The sequence below is a fragment of the Mauremys reevesii genome, linkage group 10 (assembly GCF_016161935.1).
Source record: "Mauremys reevesii isolate NIE-2019 linkage group 10, ASM1616193v1, whole genome shotgun sequence".
NCBI classification, from domain to species: domain Eukaryota; kingdom Metazoa; phylum Chordata; order Testudines; family Geoemydidae; genus Mauremys; species Mauremys reevesii.
Window position 1 is genome coordinate 75,140,407 of NC_052632.1, and position 23,672 is coordinate 75,164,078.

The window sequence follows — 23,672 nt, forward strand, 5'->3', positions numbered from 1 at the left end:
TAAAAGTCAAATCAAATATTAATTTCAAATGTGGCAAAGACTAAATTAAAGAGAGGAAATTTTACTAAATGTTTCTATGAATGTTTGAGGATTTTAATTATGAAAACTCAACTGTGGTTGATTGTTGAATGGAAATTACCAGGAAGTTGTTATCAAGCTGTGACAAAAATGCTTTAAAGGTCATACACAAAACACAATTATATTCCTCAAATGAAACAATAACATGCATTGCAAAAGCAAAATAATTTGAAGTATTTTTAATGCTGAATAATGCATGATGACATTTGAGTTATTTAAATAAATCAAAATGTGTTGTTCTTTCTCTTAATTGAACTTTTTTCCCTCCACTTTGGTTTGTTCTTTAAATACAGAAGTTAAAAGTCTCAAAATTTAGAGGTATAGTCACCTCACCTCTTCATAGATTTATGCTAGAGCAGGGGTTGGCAACCTTTCAGAAGTGGTGTGCCGAGTCTTCATTTATTTACTCTAATTTAAGGTTTCGTGTGCCGGTAATACATTTAAATGTTTTTAGAAGGTCTCTTTCTATAAGTCTATAATATATAACAAACTATTGTTGGATGTTAAGAAAATAAGGTTTTTAAATTGTTTAAGAAGCTTCATTTAAAATTAAATTAAAATGCAGAGCCCCCTGGATCAGTGGCCAGGACCCGGGCAGTGTGAGTGCCACTGAAAATCAGCTCGCATGCTGCCTTCGGCACGCGTGCCATAGGTTGCCTACCCCTGTGCTAGACATACCCAGAAATTAACAAGTAAATCCATATATAACTTGTTCATTCTTCAGTGAAAATGTTGCTGTTCTTATACCAGTATCTTTGAAACAACTTTTAGTTGAGTAACAAGGATTTAAACTACCTAATTGTTTATGGGAGAATGATAAAATGTAATCCATTAATTGTATGCTTTCATAATTTTTAATTATTTTACTGTTAGTTTTATAAAATGCATCTATCAGAGTCCCAGAGTGAGTTTATAATGAAACTATTTTAAAAAACACAACTATTTAATGTCTGGTAAATAAGTGTGACTAGTATTTAAAAAAAAAAAAGAACTCTCACAAACACGTCCCTTTTTGTCTGTAATAAGACCATGTACTGAAATAGATGTACTCACAGAAAGGAGGGAGTGAAGGATGGGGAAAATAATTTTTGGTCATCCTATTTAAACCAAACTGTTTTTTTAACAATTCAGGAAAGAGGCAACAATCTTATATTAAGCAATACATGCTGGAAATGTTTACGCTTTGTCCTGGACAACTATACAGAGCATATTCATAATATAACAGGGCATTCCACTTGGCTAATTTGGAATGAGGGGTGAGAGCATAATGGAGAATATCTTATGAGGGTATTTTCCTCTATTATAGCTTAAAAAAACCTGACAATTTTTGCAATCTTGTAAATTCCAAAGGAAAAAGATTTTGCTTTTCAGAAGTGGTTTTTATGAAGTAGGGGTAAAAGTAATACCTGGGGTAGGGGCTCACTGGTATCTGGTAATGAGTTTCAGCTGGCCTGAACAATTCAGTGTGCCCCAACTCACTATGGTTATAATCTGTATTTAAAAGGTGTCATGTCATTGGAAAACTAATAACTCACTGATTATTAATATTCTTGCATGATGTATGTACATAGTATGTATTAAGAATTATGGCTATACGCTGGAATTATGACTAAAATATGTTTAAGCCAGGCATGTCAGGGGGTGTTGGTAAATAGGTGTACCCTAGACAAAGGAATGTATTTGCTTCTCTGACCAGCTCAATCATCAGGCAGAGTCAATGAAGGTCTATATACATATTAGGTAAACAAAGCTATCAAGCTACCAAGTGGGGGAGCAGACAGCCTGGTGTCTACTCTCCAGCTGGGAAGAGAAACTTTATCTGGGCTATCAAGACAGGAGGCTGAACCTCAAGTAATAAGCAATTGACTCCACTGATTGTATCAATATTACTGTATTATAAAAGTATAACGAGTGAGATGTTTTATGAAAGACTGACACACTGGTTATGAATATCACCATAAAAATGTATGTGTTAACGTTATATAAAGAATTATGGATGCTCATTGATATTAGGCTTTACAGTCTATGTCCAAACAAAGGGAGAAACCGATCTGTTGCAGACAGGAACATCACAGCTATTTACTTGTTTTCTATGTTTTTAACCATGGTGGAACTGAAACAATGGAAGCCCTATTTACATACAGGGGGATGGGAAGCCCACAGGAAGGGAAAACAACATGAGAACATCCTGCCTCTTGAAAGAAGTTCATTGAACTTTGAAAGATATAAGACAAAGGCATCCATCACTAGACAGACAAACACCAGAGCTCTTGCAAGCTGAGAAAGATGGAGCTTTCAAACAAATGGAGGGGTTGAAGTCTCTGGAAACTGAACATAGGTGAGAAACCATCTTTAACAAAGCCTGTACCTTGTTAGATTAAGTTTTAGACTTTTAGATGCGTGTTTTCACTTTTATTTTCTTATAATTCTTTCTAACTTTATTCCTTTTACATGGGATCATTTAACTTATACTTGTTTTATTTTTACTATAAGCCAATTCAGTGCTGTGTTTGAAGGGATGGGTGTATTTTACCCCAGTTAAGTTAATAAGCTGTAATGTGGTGGTGTCTTTTTAGAGGAGCTATGAACCTAATTATTTATCTGAGTGGTTCAGAAGAGGGCTGTACATTTCAGGGCACATGTTTTTGGGAAAATTCAGGACTGAGAGTGTGTTGGGGTCGCTTTGTTCATTGTAACCAAAGCTGGTGGAAGCCAGAGTGGGACTGTGGGGCTGTAAACAGGCTGTGGGGGTCAGAGAGGCTGAACCAGGGCTATGTAGCATGGCAGAGAGTGTCCCAGGTTGGGAGCTGCAGTAGCAAAAGCATTGTAGGGCACCCAGGGTTGCAAGCAAATGATGACACCACCCTTATTGGTCTGTATTGCAGCCAGAATATGACAGAGGTGCATACGAGGGGAATGCTTCTGCTGACGTTAATACGCTTTTTGTTCTGTGCTTCTTAAGTGCCTAGCACAATGTAATCCTGGCCCATGGCTAGGAGTTCTAGGAGCAATAGTAATACAAGTAATACAAATATTACAAATTAATACAAATATTAATAAATAATGAGAGAAATTCCTCTCTTGCAGACTTCTGAGGAGCTAGGAGTAAAGTTCTGGTAGTGTGTACTTTCTTATAGCCCATCCAGTGAAGCACTGAATCATTTAAATACTTGTATTCCAAGGTTTTCCTTTTGAATCACCAAAAAACAATTTATAATTCTGAACTCATAAACCAACAGTTTTTTAAATAAATTCTCAGAAAATTAATTTTTTTCTAAAAGAGTAAGTGAATCTAATGTGAATACTGTTCATATATTATTCAAAAATAAGAAATTGATTTAGATCCTGATTTTCCACTGCTTTGCACCTTTCCACCTGTGCAAAATGGCTGTTAAATACTACCAAATGGTAGATTTTTTACAATAACTTTTCACTTACTTTGCACAGCTGTAAATAGCTACACAAGGTGCAAGACAATGTAGGAATCAATCCTCATCACCACTTTAAGTGCAAACATCAATGCAGTCTTCATAATTATGTCATATAATGTTTGTCATCAGATTAATTTGTCTTCAGCTCCATTTGGCATCTGAAGTTGTAGATGTCAGAACTTTGTGCTTGTAAGCCAACAAATTTGTCACAGTAGCTGGATGCTTCTAGTAAGAATGAATTCTTCCATAATTCTTCTATCAAGAACAAAGTAGTTAACATTTATGTTCAAACTATCTTCTTTAGTTCTTGGAATTAATTGCTCATTTAGATGAATGTGGCAGTTCACACCAATCTGAGCTATTTCAGGTTGGCTGCAGATTTAAGAATGTGAATACTCCATTGATTAAAAAATGGTTCACATTTTGGGTTTTCTTTGTGAGGATTGCACAAATGCCAAATGAGGATGTAATCTGGTATGAAAAATCTTAATGGAAATGATGCATGTAAATGAAAGAAGCCAGTTTGACTTTCAGATCCCAGCATGAACTTGTTAGGATCTGATAGCTTGAAACCCCCCCTCAACTTTTTTCATGTAATGTGAGAAATGTTATGTGGAATCAGAGAGAAACAATAACCATGGAAGAGTACATTGCTCTTTTCACATAGTCATTGTTCAGAACAGAATTCCACTTTTTGGTAAATATGGCCATATATGACATATTCTAACATATATGGTCAGAATTTCTAATAATTAATTTTTCCTATTTTTGAAATGTAGAGAATTTTAAGATTTAGTAGATTATAATTAAAAAATAAATTATACTACTTCAAACAGGAATTATTTCAGGGTAGTTCTATGGCCTCTATTATGAAGGAAGTCAGAGCAGATGTTTGCAGTGGTCCCTTCTGGCCTTAGAAACTATTAACCTATACTTTATTCATAGGTTTCTCTTACATAATATCTAAATTGAAATCAACATAGTTGAAAATAACTTTTAAGAGAACATGTTTTGAGCAAATATTATGTTACTTAAAGTTATCCATCAAGCCCAGCAGAAGTCTAACTAAAATTGACTAATAATTTTTGTTATTTAATTAGGCTATACCAGAGGTGGATTACCATTTTTGGGGGTTCTGGGCCAGAGCAAGTGGGGGCCCTTCCCCACCCCTTCTGCCTGCAGTCCCCCCCAAGCCTCCTCCTGGCAGTGCTGCTGGGGAAATGGGGTCGGGGTGCAGGAGCTTGCCCCGCTCTGCTCACTCAGCACTCCTGCAGTAGTAAAAAAACAAAAGTAATATATGTGGTAAGGTTTTAGTTTTTGTTTATGTTAACAATATAACCAGTGGAACACAAGTAATGAAATATTAAGAGCCTCACTAGTGATTTTGAAGGTTTGCTGGGCTGGAAGCCAACTCATTCTTGTCAGTGTTCTTACATGACTAAGGTCAATTACTGCAGCGTTCAACAACTGCAGACCTTGTAAATGGTCCAAATCTGGCCAGTCGTACATTATGTGATTCTTTTAAATGTTGTTATAATTGGTATTTTAATAAATGTGTTTTGATTGGACAAGAATGTAAAAGCAGTTTTGGAGTATTTTAGAAGACACAAGTTTACTGTGGTGTGACTTCCTAACCTTGTTTTCCAAGAGTAATAAAACTGAGCTTTCAGTGTGTACAGTGAATGAATGTTTAAAAATAACCAAATAAACTTCAAAGAGGTATTGTGTTGTATGTATATTAGAAATAATGCGTGTGCATATTAACTTTAGGCATGTGTTTAAATCCATACCTATTTAGCAAAGCACTTAAGTGCTTTGCTGAATCACGGTCTTATTTAGGAGAAGTCACACTGAAGAACAACACACCATAGCATAGAGGTGGTTAATGGGAGTGGGTTCAAACTAATGACTTGGCCTTGCTGAAGCATGTCTTAGGTATGGATGTGGTCAAATATATTAAAGAAACTATCTGATAACAATTCTTACCACCTGGATCTTTTGGGAGAAATAAAATATACTTTGAAATTTTGTGGCAAGAAATGTTGGACATTATGAGTTTTAATTTCTCTAAACGCCAGGCCTAGAACCCTTTGTAATAGTCCTAGGAAATCTTGTTGTTCATAGCATATTCATTATGCAAGACGAAATTTGACTTTTAAACTTCTTACAGAAGGAGGGGGAAAAAAATCACAGTGTGGTCTGAATTTCAGTGACCAGACCCAATGGAGAATGGTTGCAAATTGGATGCAGCACTAGAGTGAATCCAAGCCTATGTTCAAATTCATCTGTAACTCGCAGAATAATTGGTTTCAGGGGCGGCTCCAGGCACCAGCACGCCAAGTGTGTGCTTGGGGCAGCAAACCACTGGGGGCGCTCTGCCGGTCGCCGCGAGGGCGGCAGCATGCCTGTGGAGGGTCCCCTGGTCCCGCGGCTTCGGCAGACCTCCCGCAGGCATGCTTGGGGCAGCAAAATGCCTAGAGCCGCCCCTGATTGGTTTAATATCTAATGTTTTTTTCCTGTTGAATAGACTTTGAACATTAAAATCCCTTTGTTTTAAAATGATCTTGATATTCTTCCCCCCCCATTTATTTAGCCACTTTATTTAAAAACAAAAAACAAAAAACTTTGAACAAGTAGTTTTATAGTGATGTTTCCAATCAGTAAAAGTGAAGGTCACAAATATTTTCATTTGGTTAACTTAAGGTTTTGAATTACAGCATGATTTCCTCTGTATTTCCCTAGTGTGTTTTTTAAGCAACAATATATGTGCTCTTCTCTTCATATTATTAAAATCATTAATTCCAGGAACTTCTAAAATACATGTTCAATTTACATCTCCTACCATTGGTTTTGTATACTCATCTGACTAAGAATTATCCTTTGGAGGAGCTACTGTTTTGTGAGATTTGTTCAAATCTGCTGTTCATCTGACTAAGAATTATCCTTTGGAGGAGCTACTGTTTTGTGAGATTTGTTCAAATCTGCTGTTCTTCCAAGCAGTCATGACGATATTTAAATTGGTCTGTAAACTTTAAAGTACTAAACCACCTTTATCCTGTGTCTGAACATATAGACCTTATTGTAAACTTTCTGGAAAATAATATAAATCAATCTAATCTGGTTTTCCAACATGGGGAGCAAATTCTGTTGCCAAGAGATTTCCATGCTTGTCCCCTTAAGCTCCTAGTAAAAAGGGCAATAGAAGAATTACTATTAACACCTGAGGAAAGACTAAGAAATTCATCAAGATTTCAATTTTTTCCAAGGAACATAGTAGAAATATCATCTTGAAAACTGTAAGGTATGCAGAAACATACTGTACCAGTATAGACTGGAGATGATAGTTTTCAGTGCAGGTAAGTTGAAGTGTTTTATCAAGAAACGGGAAAAATGCCTGAAATACTAGAGGTGTGAATGACCCCAGATCCTAGTAGAGAGCCCCCTCTCAACCACTCACTGGATTTCTGTGAGGGAACCCAGCTGCAGGGTTGGGGGCATAGGCTACAGAGGAGAGAGAGAGAGAGAGAGAGAGAGAGAGAGAAGCGCCATGGCCTGACCATTTTTTCACTGGGCCGTACCTGAGTGGTGCTGCAATTCTGTGTGCAAGGTTGCAGCACCACTCACTCAGATGTCTGGGTGCCCCTCCATTGTGACAGATGAAGCTGGGCCAAGCCTGAGTGGCACTGGAACCCCATGCAGCGGATCATAATGCCACTACTCAGATTTGGAGGCAGTGGGTATAGGGGCTTATGGGCCATGAAGGCTGGGGGTAGGGAGTCTCAGGCTGCTGGCAGAGGCACCTGAGAGGAACAGATGATTAAGCTTTCTTGGTTCTTGTTTGTAGATTTTTCAAAATAGATTGTTCAGTCATCTCTCTTATATTTTTGTAAAACAGAGTCTAAGATGAAAGGTAGTATTTTTGCCTTTGGGTCATCTTTGGATTATGGAAAAAGAAAGCAAGATCAATAATTTTTTTTTACATAGAGTGAAAGAGACCTTCTGACTGAAATACACCTATAATCTTTTAAGTGTGTGAACCAAATAAATAAATAAAAACCAACAGTTTGCTTTCTCATCAGTCACTATTAAATATACTCTGACTTCTGTTAAAAATAGAAACATTCACTGTCTTTAAGAGAGAGAAAGTTATACTGTTTCCCTGTAAGTTAAACGGGGTCTAACAGATTGAGGATATCCCTTCAAAAAGATGTAAATGGAAAACAAATGTGACTTTTTGTATTGAAGTCCCTGAATTAATGTTTGCTGTGCTCTGTCCAATTCTGAATTATGTATGGATGGCCACAAGTGTATTTTATTTTTGTTTAACTGCAGTTTTCTTTAAATGCCCTTTTGGTACCTAGTTATTTATTCTCTCTATATTTTTGCATTGCTAGTCTGTCAGTGGGAGGGATTTTTTCCTGTGGAAACGTACTTATTATGAATTTGGAACAGGTAATATTGGACTTAGTACTTAGATCTGTAAGGAGAATTACTGCAAATCTTTTATTATGCTTGTATCTTTATAGATAATATGACAGAAGACAAGATGTTACTGTGGCATCTGACATTTAGTTTGATTCAAAGACTCCTTTAAAAAAATATAGACGACCTTAAAGTCTGTGAGTCTATGAGTCTATTTCAAAATTGTATTTTGTTTCTTTTATAGTCAGGTCCAGTATTCCTAACGACAAACTACTTTTGTAACCCATCTGCCACTTGTAAATATCAGGAGCAAAGGACCAGGTTCACTCTGATGTTTGAGTCCCTTTTAAAATAGATCAGTGGTTCTGAAACTTCATTGCATCACAACCCCCTTCTGGCAACAAAAATTACTACACGACCCCAGGAGGGGGGACCAAAGCCTCAGCCTGCCTGAGCCCTGCCGCCCCGGGTGGGGGGCCAAAGCTCAAGCCTCACCATCCCATCTGGGGCGAGGGGGGGGGGGTGGAATGCAAAGCCAAAGCCCAGGGCTTCAGCCTGTAACCTGAGCCCCACTATCCAGGTCTGAAGCCGAAACCTGAGCCTTGCAGCCCAGGGCTGAAGCCCTTGGGCTTCAACTTTGGCCCCAAGTGGTGGGGCTTGGGCTTCAGCCTCTGGCCCCAGCAAGTCTAACACCAGCCATGGCAACCCCATTAAAACAGGGTCAAGATCCACAGTTTGAGAACCACTGAAATAGATAGTATCTGGTTTGAGCTCCTCTCTACAGCCCTACTCATACTTCTGGTTCCAGGGAGAAAAAATAAATACCTTAGTCATCTTTAACAGTATTTATCTTCCCCTCTTGCAAGCATGCACAGGAGTCTTGGTAATGGGAGGAGAACTAATTTTATTTTGGGGGAGAAAGCAAACTAATTGGTATATGGTCCAGTCCCCCCCCCAACTCTGTGTCCAAGCAAAAGCCCTATCTAGGCGTCACCCACAAGTCCTGTCCAACTTAGTCTCAGTCAAGTAGGCTTAGGGTTCCATTCAGCTGGTCCCCTGAGTTATAGATTTGCTTCAGCCTGCCATTGTTCAGCTTGGTTTTCTCTGGCACCTAGCTCCCATCTGGTTTGCTATTGCCATTCCATCAGGTTGGCTTGGGTCCATAACTGCTTGCTCCCACCTGGTATCTGGAAGAATCCAAAATGCTGAGGCTGAGCCTCTCTTTTCAGAGCCAAAATGAGACCCTAGAAGGAACCCCATATTCTCTCTCTGTCCATCTTGGGCCTATACCCGATCTAGTCCCCATAATTTCCAGATCAGAAATCCTCATTGAATAATCCCCCATGAATTTATACACTTGCATTCCCTTTATTAAACTCGTTGTTACATAGCTTATTTAACATAGTTTATGAGGGTAGAATATGGGGAAACTGTGTATGGTACAGACTTGGGCACTTTATGGAACTCCTCTGAAGCACATCTAAATTATATCTATCAACAGTTAGGAAGACTACCCATTTTTCCCTTTTTACCTATTGGGGGAGCCAGAGATCTGACTATACAAATGACCTTGTCAGTTGGTATGAAAACATCATCAATCCTCTCATTTCATTTATAGAGGGAGCCAAAGAGTTGTTTCCACAAGCCTGCCAGCCTTGGTGCTTACACTTTCCTTTGCTGCTTCTGATGCAGAACAGCACAGGAACAGGATTTAGTTCTCTCTCCTTTGAAGAAACTGATGAGACTCTTCTGCCTACAGGGAGTGACACAGACAGTGTGCATATCACTTTCTTTCTACAAGGGGCATTCTAAATTTATATTTTCTGCAATTAAGCCATTTCTCTGTGGGCACACATTAAAAATAAGTAGTTTTCAAAGTGTGGTATATAAAACATGTATTGGTGGTCTGTGAAGAGCTGGCCAGGCATTTGGTATTAATTCTCTTTGTTTCCATCTTTTAAATTACCGTATTTTCCGCACCATAAGGCGCACCGGATTATAAGGCGCAGTCTCAATTACGGAGTCTATTTCTGTACTTAACCCATACATAAGGCGCACCGTATTATAAGGCGCATGCTAAAACATACGGTCTACAAAAAAAGGTAACGGTGTTCATAGTAAAAAAACTTTATTCTACTATTTAACAATACACTCACATTATTTTTTAATCATTCTTCTCCCACAAATCCATCAAAGTCCTCATCTTCTGTGTCTGAATTGAACAGCTGGGCAATTTCGCCATCAAACATGCCGGGTTCTCTCTCATCATTGTCGGAGTCAGTCTCGTTGCCAGGTGGCTGTTCAGCAATGATGCCAGCTTTTGCGAAAGCTCGGACAACAGTTAAAGCAGATACCTTAGCCCAGGCATCCACAATCCATTCACATATGGTGGCGTAACTCGCCCGGCGCTGCCTCCCACTGTTAGTAAAGGTGTGTTCGCCGTCTGTCATCCATCGCTCCCACGCCGTTCGCAACTTCACTTTGAACGCCCTGTTTACACCAATGTCCAGTGGTTGGAGTTCTTTTGTTAATCCTCCCGGAATGATGGCAAGCTCCGAATTCATTTGCTTCACTTGGTTTTTCACAGTAGTGGTAAGATGGGAACGCATGGAATCGCAGATCAACAGGGACGGTGATGTGTGGAAAAAACCATCCGGTCTCTTTACATACACCTCTCTCAGCCACTCTCTCATTTTCTCCTCGTCCATCCAGCCCTTTTGATTGGCCTTAACGATGATTCCAGCTGGAAACTTTTCTTTTGGCAGCGTCTTCCTCTTAAAAATGACCATAGGTGGTAGTTTCTGTCCATTACCGTGGCAACCAAGAACAACAGTGAAAGCCGACTTCTCATGCCCCGTGGTGCGTATCGATACCGTGCTGGTCCCCTTTTTCTCCACAGTATGGTTCACGGGGATGTCAAAAGCGAGGGGGACCTCGTCCATGTTGGTGATGTGGTTGGGCTGGATCTTTTTGTCGGTAATCTTGTTACTGCAGTAGGTGCGGAAGATGGCCAGCTTTTCTTTGTAATCCGCCGGCAGTTGCTGCGCCACGGTAGTTCTTGCGCGCGGATGGAGAGATGACGCCTTTTCATAAAAGCGAAAGCACCAAGACGGACCTCCTTGAAAGTGTTCGATCTTCATGTCTTGTGCTATAGTTGTTGCCTTCAGTCGAATGGTGACTGTAGAGACGCTTCTCCAGGCTGTTCTTTGTTCAATAATCAATTGTTCAAGTTGGTCTTCTAACTGTGGCCACCTCGATTTGTTCCCGCGGAAACTCTGTTTCGTCTTCTTAACTTGGCGCAGTTCATTTTCTTGCTTCCTCCACTTCCGAACCATAGATTCATTGATGTTGAATTCTTTCGCAGCTGCTCTATTCCCATTTACAACCGCGTAACTGATAGCCTGTAGTTTGAATTGTGCCTCGTAAGCATGTCTCTTCACTGGTGCCATTTTCGGGGGTCCTTAGACAAACAAATGTCTAAGGAGGAGTGGAGAAGGTAAACGTACGTACTGTACGCACTGTACGTATTACGTAATGTTCTCTGATTGGTTTATCGCTGCCAGCGTACGTAGTTTACGTATTACATCCCTGTGTCAGCGAAAAATGGTCCGACAGTCAATCAAGCAAAGCGCTTACCAAAGATTTTGGAACTCAGTGCACACATAAGGCGCACCGGATTATAAGACGCACGGCCAATTTTTGAGAAAATGTAAGGCTCTTAGGTGCGCCTTATAGTGCGGAAAATACGGTATATACAATTAAAATATTTCCAATATAAGCAATTGTTGTAGTTGCTACAGGGATAATCTACACTCATGAATAGGAGGGGAAGTGGTCCATAGAAAATCTGTCTATAAGAATCAGAACGTACAAGGAAAAAGTTTGAGAACTCCTGATCTAATTGCTTTTAAGGCTCTATGTGTAGGAGGAAATACTCTGCTCCACATCTGTGATGGCCCACCTCTTCCAAAAGCACAAAATGTCAATAAACTGAATGGAAAGAAACAGGAAGTTCCAGGTGCACCCAGCCAAAGCATAGCTATATTGAGATCGGAAACTTTACCTTTTTAATTTTTTTTATTTTGTTTGATCAGTATGAGCAGTCCCCTCAAGCACTACCACCTTCTACTCCCATCTCTTCAGACACTACTTAAACAGACAAGGAACCTATGGAAGGTCCTACAGAGAACTTGAGGCAACCAACACTACAAAAACTTAGAGTTAAGTCATCTCTAATGCAACTTTCAAACAGGCCTCTTTCAAAACTGTCAAAGCTACTGACATCAGAGAAATAACTTATGTCCCCCATGCCTCCTCTTGTACCTTCATGGTTCTGTGTCAGGCATACCTTTTTTTAGACAGCAGCAGTTTCTTCCCACAGATATATTGCTCCATGAGGCGGCAAACAGGTATCTTTTCAGTGCCTGGCTTTCCACTACCTCCACTTTCCCTTTCAGACTGGAGTGTCATTTCAGAGAACAGTTTTCATGGTATTACCCTTTTGGACCTCCCAGTTTTGAACCCTTTGGACAGCCTCTCCAACCTCCCTGCACCTCCAGAGGATAACCAGGAAACTTTTCAACCTTTCAGAGACCCTTCCAGACCATAAACTCCCACTAACTTCCTGCTCAGAGACCTAGACCAAGATCTCTCCTAGCTAAAGGTTAAAGAAAGGTCTTCCTCCTCTTTCTGTCTTCACAAGGTTAAGTGGAAATGGAAGTTGCCTACTGCACAATCTTCCCCATCTTCAGATGGAGAGAATCCAAGTTCTAAGACTGTAATAAGGAAAAAGAAAATTGTCCATATCTGTAGAGGCTTCTGAACTCCATCCTAAATCCAAAAGACAGAAGCTTTACAATATTAGGACACAGGTAGTCCATTTTAGGAAAAAAGATGTCCATCAAAAATGGGGGAAGTGGAAACAGTGCTCCTATGTTTGTAAAAGTGCATGAGGAGGAAACCAGTTTGTGTAAGATTAGAAGCCACTATAGTAATATTTCTCAATGACTAGATGTGTGCATGCAGCAGGCTGATGGCACAGGAAGTAAATGGCATGCTCAGATGAGCACAAATCAGCATTCAGTAGAACTCTTTCTCAACTTTCAAGCATATGAACAGACAATCTAGGGGAATTGATCCTCAATAAATACTACTTTGTTACTCTTCTGATCTTCCAGTATTGGGGAACATAGACATGATGGGAACTAGTTTCTACTAAGAAGTTCCTAAGTCTGCAACAGGGGTTCAGAATACAAAGCAGAGGGCAATTTGAGAATAAAAAAAAGTCTTCATCAGGGTATTGCTTGATCCTAAATATGTATGCTGTTGAAGCAAAAATTTGGTCTCATAAAATGATATAAGGGGAAAATGTTCCTTTGTCCAATTAAATGGAAATTATTATAAATTCTGTTTGAAATGTTAACAGTGGTGTAGTGAACAAAGGAGGGCTTGCAAGGGAAGATGTGAAGTGTCCTATTCCAAAAACAAAATCCCATTTAATATACAATTCCTGGATTTAATTATTAATTGGATATTAAATTGTGAGGGATAAAATTAGAAGAGGATCTTGTAGTACTTGCCTTATCAAAAGCTTGCAAAATGTGTACATGGGATTGGCCCATTGAACCTGAAAATAAAGTTTTAAACAAAAAGATTTCAGAATGGTTAGCTAGATTAGTATTTACTTTACACGAGTGGTGGGCAACCTGCGGCCCATCAGGGTAATCTGATTGAGACATTTTGCTGACGTTGACCATCTGCAGGCACAGCCCCCTGCAGCTTCCAGTGGCTGCGGGTTCACCGTTTCCGGCCAATGGGAGCTGTGGGAATGGCGGGCTGCAGGGACGTGCTGGCCACCATTTCCTGCAGCGGAGTGCCCCAAGGGTCAGTCCTGGGGCCGTTTTTGTTCAATATCTTCATTAAAGATCTGGAGGATGGCATGGACTGCACTCTCAGCAAGTTTGCAGATGACACTAAACCGGGAGAAGTTGTAGATATGCTGGAGGGTAGGGATAGGATACAGAGGGACCTAGACAAATTAGAGGGTTGGGACAAAAGAAACCTGATGAGGTTCAACAAGGACAAGTGCAGAGTCCTGCACTTAGGATGGAAGAATCCCATGCACTGCTACAGACTAGGGACTGAGTGGCTAGGCAGCAGTTATGCAGAAAAGGACCTAGGGGTTACAGTGGACGAGAAGCTGTATATGAGTTGACAGTATGCCCTTGTTGCCAAGAAGGCTAACAACATTTTGGGCTGTATAAGTAGGGGCATTGCCAGCAGATCGAGGGATGTGATCATTTTCCTCTATTTGGCACTGGTGAGGCCTCATCTGGACTAAGTACTGTGTCCAGTTTTGGGCCTCACACTACAAGAAGGATGTGGAAAAATTGGAAAGAGTCCAACGGATGTCAACAAAAATGATTAGGGGGCTGGAGCACATGATTTATGAGAGGCTGAGGGAACTGGGATTATTTAGTCTGCAGAAGAGAAGAATGAGGGGGGATTTGATAGCAGCCTTCAACTACCTGAAAGGAGGTTCCACAGAGGATGAATCTAGACTTTTCTCAGTGGTACCAGATGACAGAACAAGGAGTAATGGTCTCAAGTTGCAGTAGGGGAGTTTTAGATTGGCTATTAGGAAAAACATTTTCACTAGGAGGGTGGCGAAGTACTGGAATGGGTTACCTAGGGAGGTGGTGGAATCTCCTTCCTTAGAGGTTTTTAAGGTCAGGCTTGACAAAGCCCTGGCTGGGATGATTTAGTTGGGAATTGGTCCTGCTTTGAGCAGGGGGTTGGACTAGATGACCTCCTGAGGTCCCTTCCAACCCTGATATTCTATGATTCTATGAACAGCGAACCACGGCCACTGGGAGCTGCGAGGGGCTGTGCCTACGAATGGTCAATGTCAGCAAACTGTGTCGTGGCCCACAATCAGATTACCTTGATGGGCCACAGGTAGCCCACCACTGCTTTACACAGTTTGATGGATTGTCGGGAGCATGGTTCTGGAAGGTTTTACAGCTGAGGTGGTTTCAACACCCGTCTGTTCTGCTTTCTGCATTTTTGTTTAGATCTCATTAGTTCTTTTTAGAGCAGTAAACATTTTCCTGGAGGCAGAGAATGATTCTTATGTGGAGAGGTGTTAATGAATCCCTTCTGTGCATGTGTGTGTTTGTTTTATTACAAGTTTTGACAGCCTAGTGCTTATCTGGAGTTTTCTCAGTCTGGTAGTTCTGTTGGTTTAAAATAATAGCTTGATTTTGGGATATGTTTTTATCTTTTACACTGCCTATTATGTGGGTTGAGAATGTGCAAGGTTATCGTAAATTATTGTTCACGTTAAGAGAAATGCAATGCTATAGTTTGTTGTTCATTTCACATAGATAAGTTCATGATGCTATTGTGACTTATAAGCAACTGCCATGGAAAAAACTGACACCGTAGAAGATCTTGCCAAGACTCATGACAAGTTATCTTTCAAGTACTTTGTTTTCTACCTTTATATTATTTATTATCCTTACTGAAATAAGAGAATACACCAAGGCTATTTGGTAAATATTGATTTTTCTGACCCCCCCCCAACTCCTTTAATCTCTTATCTTCACCAATACCTATGTTAATGCACTACTTAGTCAACTGACAGCAGAGCTATAACTAAAGCCTTATTTGTAAGTGATCTGCTGAACACTTGTTATATGTTATCAGAATGTTCTCTTTGTATTGGAACTATTCTTGATCAGCAAACTTGTTGCTCAACAGCCACAACTAAAAAATCAAGTAGAACCTGATTTTCAGAAGTGCTGAGCAATTACAGTTCCAGCTAAATTCCATAAAAGCTATTGGTATTCAGCACCTCTGAAAATCAGACTGTTGGTTTCCAGCATGGCTTCATCCCATCCTAACTTTACCTAGCTGAAGAGTGGTTGGAGAGCTACTTTCTGTGGTATCATTGCCCTGTAAATCCATGGGGATTTCCTAGGGTACATTAATGCTGATAATTTTCTATCTGGGGGCATGACTCGAACTTCAGATAGGAAAATATCATTATTCTATGTAAGCAAATAAAGAAAACATGGAGGTGGGAATATTATCAACACCATAAAAAAAAAAACAACCCTGTAAGGAAGATTCTGCCTGGGCAACAAAATTGCAGATGAAATTCAGTGTGGATAAATGCAAAGTAATGCACATCGGAAAACACAATACCAGCTATACATATAAAATGATGGGATCTAAATTAGCTGTTACCACTCAAGAAAGAGATCTTGGAGTCATTTTGGATAGTTCTCTGAAAACATCCACTCAATGTGCAGCGGCAGTTAAAAAAGCGAACAGAATGTCATATTGTCTCACAAAATTGGGGTTGGGATGCGGGAGGAGGTGAGGGCTCTGGTTGGGGATGAGGAGTTTGGGGTGTAGGAGGTTGCTCTGGGCTGGGACCAAGGGGTTTGGAGGGCTGGAGGGGGATCAGGGCTGGGGCAAGGGGCTGGGGTGCAGGAAAGAGTGCAGGCTCCAACTGGGGGGGTGGGCTCTGGGGTGGGGCTGGGGATGAGGGGTTTGGGGTGCAGGAGGGTGCTCTGGGCTGGGGTAGGGACACGGGGAGATGCTCAGGGGTGCAGGCTCCGAGAGGCACTTACCTCAAGCAGCTCCCGGAAGCGGTGCATGTCCCTCCTCCGGCTCCTACGTGGAGGCATGGCCAGGGAGCTTTACACACTGCCTCGTCCGAAGGCACTGCGCCTGCAGCTCCCATTGGAGAACTGGAGGGGACCATTGGAGTGGGGCCTTTGGAGCTGATAGAGCTGGAGAGGGGCCATCCCGCTCCTTCCAGGAGCCGCATGGCGTGGCCCCCGACTCTGCTCCCCAGCTGGAGCACCGGAGAGGGGCAAGCCCCAGATCCCGCTCCCCAGCGGAAGCTCGAGGGCCAGCTTAAAACAGCTGGCGAGCCGTAGTTTGCCAACCCCTGCTTTAGATAATCACTTAATCTTCTCTTTTTGAATATGTTGAGGAGTCTTCCCTTACTTTCTTTTGGAAATATTTCCTGTTAGCAGTTACATTAGTCAGGAGTCTTAGGGCTTGTTGGTGGATGTAATTTGTAGAGCTCTTTAATGGGTTATGCTCTAACTGCCCCCTTTGGAGCCTGCTGGTGTGAACTAAAAGGCACCTAACCTTAATGTGAATTAGGTACCTTTTAGTTTGCCCGAGCAGGGTCTATGCAGTTAGAGTGCAGTACATTAGAGCACTTGATATATTACATGTCTCTAATTTGCTTTGTTAGTGCTGTGTAGACAACACCTCAGTAAGTTTGGGGACTGTATTCACCTGGAATGCTTATGTGCAATTTTTCCCAGATAAGGTGATTTCAGGCCTGAAGCAGAATCTGGTTCATAAATTTGTTTTTCACTTGAACTAATCTATTTGCTTTCTGTGTATGCCAAGCCCTTCAACAACTAGGAGAATCCGTTGCGCACCTTAGATATTGTCTGGTAATTGACATTGTTTATGCAAACCATATACAGAAGAAAATTGGATACAATTTCAGAAATAGTTGGGTGATCTAAGAAGGGGCATAAGTCATCCATATTCACTGTTTTCACACAGATAAATTCAGTAGTTTGTCTGGCTTGCAAATTGTTCATAAAATATTGCTCTCCTTCTGCAATAGCTTGCTCAGACAGGCACATGGCTATTTCTTGTGCAGAGCAGCACAGTGCTTCATTCCAGTAAATTTGCTCTATGACTATGTGGTCTTCAGTGTATTCTTTTATCCATCGCTTTAAAATAGATGCTGTTTTTTTCTTGATTCAGTTTTCTTGATGCTTTGAATTTCCCTGCCATTTGTAGAGCTCATGAAACAACAGGTTCTCACCAGGGAGTATGATAAAATGTACTTACCTACCCAGCTGTAATTTTTTCTTCTCTGTTGTGGACACCTGGTGTTCCATGAGACCCCAGCCTCACAAAATCTTCCATTAAATGCCTGTTGGAGAGGAAATATCTCGCTTTCCTTTTTCACTCTTTATGGAGCATTCCTACAGAGAGAACTCTTAGATTTCCCTCATATTGGAACCAGAGTTTGCAATGTCTTCATTTCCATTTTTATATGATACATGAATAAGTAAATAAAAGATAAAATTTCCTGCCTACATTTGGCTAATTTTTTAACGTTTGCTTATAGAATTTATATAGTTTGTTTACTTAGCTTAGGCAATTGGTTAGGGAGTTAGAGAGGTAGTCACTTCTCTGAACGGCAGTTGGTGGAGCTAATACATTGTGAAGCTAGAGAGAGAGGGGTTTAAAAAACAAAAAACAACCACCAACCCTCCACCTCCCCACAATAAGAAGAGCTTCCTTTTGAAAGATGAGGAGGAATAACCCTGTTGTAATGGAGGATGGAGTACCAGGTGAGCGCTTCAGAGGAGGAAAAGTTATGGATGGGCAAACAATTGTTACTGTTTTTGAATAAGAGATCCTTCAGTGTGTTCTCAATCCTTTTCAGGATGAAGGTTTGTATAACTAAGTAAATACATAAAAATCATATGTAGAGATATATAAAATTATTCCTTTTGGGAAGTAGTAATTTGTGCATGCACAGTTAATTGAAAGTAGAGTTTGATGTATATATCTAATCTGAGGTCAGTTATAGTTTGGGTATGGTCTTTTCATTTGGCTCACAGTCATCTCTATAGTTCCTTAATTTGAAAGGACTATTTTTGCATTTATTCATTATTTTATAACTCTCTGTATGTGGTTAGTGGTTGTTAAAGCTGCAAGTCCGTGACTTTCTGTGACCTTCATGACTTCTGCAGCGGCTGATGGTGGCTCCGGGGCTGCCTGAGCCAGGCAGCCCCTTGGCCAGCAGCAGCAGTTTGGGTGTGTGGGAGGAGGCTCAGGGCAGGGGAGGTGCTTACCTCGGGGTGGGGGACTCCCTGGCTCCCACTGGCATGGCCCCGCAGCTCCTAGGTGGAGAGGCCAGGGGGCTCTGCATGCTGCCTGTGCTCGCAAACCCCAACCCCACAGCTCTCATTGGTTGCTGTTCCCAGCCAATGGGAGCTGCCGGTGTTTGTGGCGGGAGCAGCGCTGGAGCCCCCTGGCTCCTCTGCCACCTAGGAGCTGCAGGGACACATGGAGCCGAGTAGGGAGCCCCACCAGCCCCACCAAACCTCCCCCCCAGCACCAGCAGGGGTCCCGGGCCACCTCTGCCGGCATCCGCAGCACCCCACTCAAGCTTTAGTTAGGGGTATATAGTAAAAGTCATGGACAGGTCATAGGCTATGGATTTTTGTTTACTGCCTGTGACCTGTCCATGACTTTTACTAAAAATACCCCTGACTAAAATGTAGCTGTAGTGTTTGTTGATCACTGCTTGCTACTTTGAGTTATGATTTCTGTTCAGAGTAGTGGATCCTTCGTAAGAGAAAAGCAGTTTGATTTCATATATGTAATGATCCATTGTTCAAGACAGACTCTCTCTGTGTTTACCTAGTATTTATTTACTTATTTATATTTATACAACAAATTAAAAGGACACCACTCCTAGGAATCCCTGCCATAAATTATATATATATAAAAAAAGTTAAATCATCTGCAGAACACCAAACTCCATTCCCACAAATCTGATTTCCCTCAGAATTCCACCTTGTAGTTAACCCTGAAGATCAGTAGATTTGGGGTTTTCAGATCAAGTGTAGAGCTCTGTTCTGTAGAGATTTGGCTTAACTGGGATTTCTGTCAAGTCAGGATAAGAGGAAAAGTCAAATGGAGCTAAAAATGTCACAGAAAGTCATCAACATAATGCTTATGTTTATTTAATCAGTTTAAATGATAATTGTCCTATTTGTTGCATCTTTTCACCTTTGGAAATACTCCTCTGGGAGAATCATGGTTGATTGAGTCATCAGGAAGAGCTTTCAGTTCCAGTTTGACACACAAATGAAGGAGGAACTCTGCCTAACCTCCATTTATTTGACTGGATGGACATGCTTTATAATCTCTGTCCAGAGTAGTGGATCCATATTGGGAAAAATGAAAATTACAGGAACCCCCTCCTACCTTTGTCTTTCTAATAATTCACTTTTAATTAAACAAACTGATGATTTTCTGGTGGTTTTTAATAGCGTGGGAAGTAGTTGGTAGTTCTTTATTAAGTAGCTCAATAACTTTGTAGTATTTCATCTAAATCAGTGGGTCTCAAACTTTTTTACTGGCAACCCCTTTCACTCAGCAAGCCTCTGAGTGCAACCCCCCTAATAAATTAAACACACTTTTTAATATATTTAACATCATTATAAATACGGGAGGCAAGCAGGGTTTGGGGTGGAGGTTGACAGCTCATGACCCCCTGAGGGGTCCCGACCCCTAGTTTGAGAACCCCTGATCTAAATGTTCTTATTTTACATCTATTATTTGTGTTTCAAAATTCCTAAACTTGTTATCTGCAGTGCCAGATCTTTTATTTTTATGTTTGAAGTAATAATTACACTTTTTGTGCCTCAGGGCCCTTGCTGGATATTGGCATCATTGAATCTGTGGTGGTGTAGATCAAAATGCACCTTTTCTTTAATAAGAAACATATTAAGCTTTTTTGTTTTAAGAACAATAATTTCTGACTACTCTAATATAACCCGATTGAAAATACATCAAGTGCCGTTCAGTCTTTACACCTTGTTTTTATTGAATAATGTAATTACAGAATTTCACTGAAAAATGAAGTTATTTATTTTTATTGTTTTTATACAGGATTTTATGTCTTTCTTTCCATAGTTGCTCTAATAGAAAATTGAAAGATAAGTGTCTCTTGGGCTTCTTATTGTGGGATTACCTCTTTTTAAAATTTGATGATCTAAAAAGCTTATAACCTGTACACATTTGTGTGACTCCAGAGCAATTCTCAACATTCTGTTGATTGTACTGATAATCTTATTAGCTGTATTGCTCCTGAATTTTTAAGGGGGTGTGATATTTAGAAAGTTAAGGGAAACTCTGAACTGATTAATAATGTCATCATTCAAATATAAGTTTCAGAATATGGCATGGATTATTACTGGGTAAATTTAGATGGTGAAGAAAGAGAGGGAATGGACAGAAGCAAGCACTCGAAGAAGAAAAACAGTTACTACCTTTCATAACTGTTGTTCTTCAAAATGTGTTGCTCATGTCCATTTCATGACCCACCCTCCTACCCCTCTCTTGGAGTTAGCTGGCAAGATGGAACTGAGAGGTTGCATGGCCAGTGGCACCCATTATACCAATGCATAAGCGCCTGGCACCAGAGGGTGCTAAAGCCAGCCTGACAGATACCACTGAGGGAAAAATCTCTGGCAGTGGTGCATGCAGTGCACATGCACCTAACATGGAATGGACATGAGCAATACATCTTGAAGAACAACAATTACAAAAGGCTAGTAACCATTTATTTTCATCTGCAACTAGCAAGTGGAGTCAGGAAAATAAATCAGCAATTTCAAAAGGTGTAGAGACACAATACTGAAACAATTACCATCATTTAGACTGAAGAAGCAAACACAGCCATTTTGTTGATAACACTGACATTTGAGCTCAATTTAACATTCTCTCTTGTCCTCACTTGAAGGAAGACAAAATTCCATGCTAAACCACACCTGTATAGAATACTAGATATGCATAGAGAGGGTCAGTTAAGAGCAATAGGTTCATATTAGGAGAATTAAATATTAAAGGTACGAAAGCTAATCTTGCCATTGTTCTGAAATGGATGATCAAGACAAAAACCATAAATCATGGGAAGTAGCCTGAGGACATGCAGATCTGGACTGTTAGCCCCCACACAAGTGCAGCTGTAGGAATTTCCAACATGTTCCTCCATGTCCTCTAGAAATTGTATAATAACCAGGTAGAGAGCTGTCAGTCCAACACAGAGAGCACTTGAAGTGCTAAGGCCCACCTGACGCCCTTGGAACATAAGCAAATTATTATAATAGTTGTCTGCTTGGGTCCTTATTAAGAGTTTTCCACCCTTTACCTGAAATTGCTTATAGACTTTGTAGCTTCAAGCAGGTTTTGGTGAAGAAGTAGACTGCTGGTGTTGGTTCAAAAATGCTCTACTACTGATGTAAAACTGTTGCCAACAAAGTACCAGGGCAGCTTGGATAGAAACATGATTCTGATCTTGAGAAGACAAATTCAGGTCCTAAAACCGTTTTGCTGAACCCTCTTGATATGTTCACAATCTGTTGGGCAGCAAAGTAGGGCATAGCTAAGCTTCTGGATACACGAGCAGAGAAGGAGTTGCTGAACAATATTGGTGGGGAGGTAAGAGGAGAAAACCTCTGATGCTAAGAGAATATGTCCCAAGTGCACTATTCCATTTTAAAAGAAGAATATTTTCTGAACTGGAAAGCATAAGCAGGAGCCATTTGTTGTTGCTGTTGGTCTGCACAACCACTTCAATCACTAACAACAGCTGTGGATTTCCAGATGGGTGTGGGCCAAGCTAGAAGAAGAGGAAGAAAATAAGCAGGAATAAATAAAAGGAAACTTGTTTGGCAGGGTAAAAATTCCCTTACAAAAGACAGTCCCACAGGTAGCAGAAGAGGAAACATTTGCCCATCTCCACAGAGGCAGACACACTGATGAGGACACAATTAGTTCAGCAAATATACTATCAGGAGGAACTTTTTACCTTCAAAAAGGAATTATGCTTCAGTTTTGCAAATATTCATAAGTTATAGGTCCTGTCCAGAAAAATGGATCTGTTACAGGAGAAAGTTGTTTCCTGGACCTTTCTGTGGTTCAATAATTATGTCTAGTAAACCTAATAATAAACTTCCTTGAACTTCTCAAGCTGAAGTACAGTTGTGCAAGTCCTCTTGCTAGGGAAAGGTTATAGCACTGGATTGTCCTGTCAAGTAGAAGAGCAAAATACATAAATCCAAGTTACTGTAAGAAAATTGCGGAAATCTGATTTACAGGTAGGATTTTTTTTTCTTAATAAAAAAAAAGTCTTTACCGTATTGTGTGTGGGGAGCAAGTGACATTTTAAAAAAGGTTCTCTTTAATATTTTTTTAAGCTAAAAATATCATATATAGCTTTTCTAAACCTTGCTCAGCAATCTCCATTCATGTTTGATAACTAGTGGTGTGAGCTCATAAACTCTGATGCTGGCAAGGAAGCTTCTCATTAATCCAATAGGTATTTTATTAAGCAAATGAGAACCTTATGAACTGTTTTTCATTTTGTGATGAAGCTTTTCCCTCCGGCAAGTTCTGAGGTGTATTTCTTATACTGAGTTTGCTGCATATGTGTTTTTAAATACTAAGCCTTTGGTCGACACAAGTTATATGGGTGTACAGCTGCCAAAATTAGTGTATTGCCTACCTCTTGCTCCCCTGGCTCATATACTGTCTGCCTTGATAGCACCAAGGAAAGATTCAACTACCAGGTAAGCTGGTGAAGAACGACAGTTAAATGTGCTTTTGTTAGATTGAAGGGACACTTGTGATGTATACTCACTGGATTAGATCTCAGAGAGAAAGAAATATCTCAATGGTTACAGCTACCTGTTGCGTGCTGCATGATATATGTGAGGCAAAGGGAGAAAAGTTGCGTCTAGGGTGGAGGACGTAGGTGAAGCAGCTGTCTGCTGAAATTCCAACATGGAGCTTTCAAGCTACAGGAAGTCTTGAAAGACCCCACTTTTATGGTCAGCTTGTGCTTGTCTGCACTCTGGCCCAGAAGGTTTGTGGGCTGTTAGGAATTGTGTA

At 40.5% G+C, this 23,672-nt stretch overlaps 1 protein-coding gene across 13 annotated transcripts in view; it reads left to right on the plus strand.

Annotated features, from left to right (window-relative positions):
• Window positions 1–23,672, plus strand: part of SDK1 (sidekick cell adhesion molecule 1) — a 656,852-nt gene that overhangs the window by 107,752 nt on the left and 525,428 nt on the right. The gene's annotated exons all lie outside the window — the stretch shown is intronic.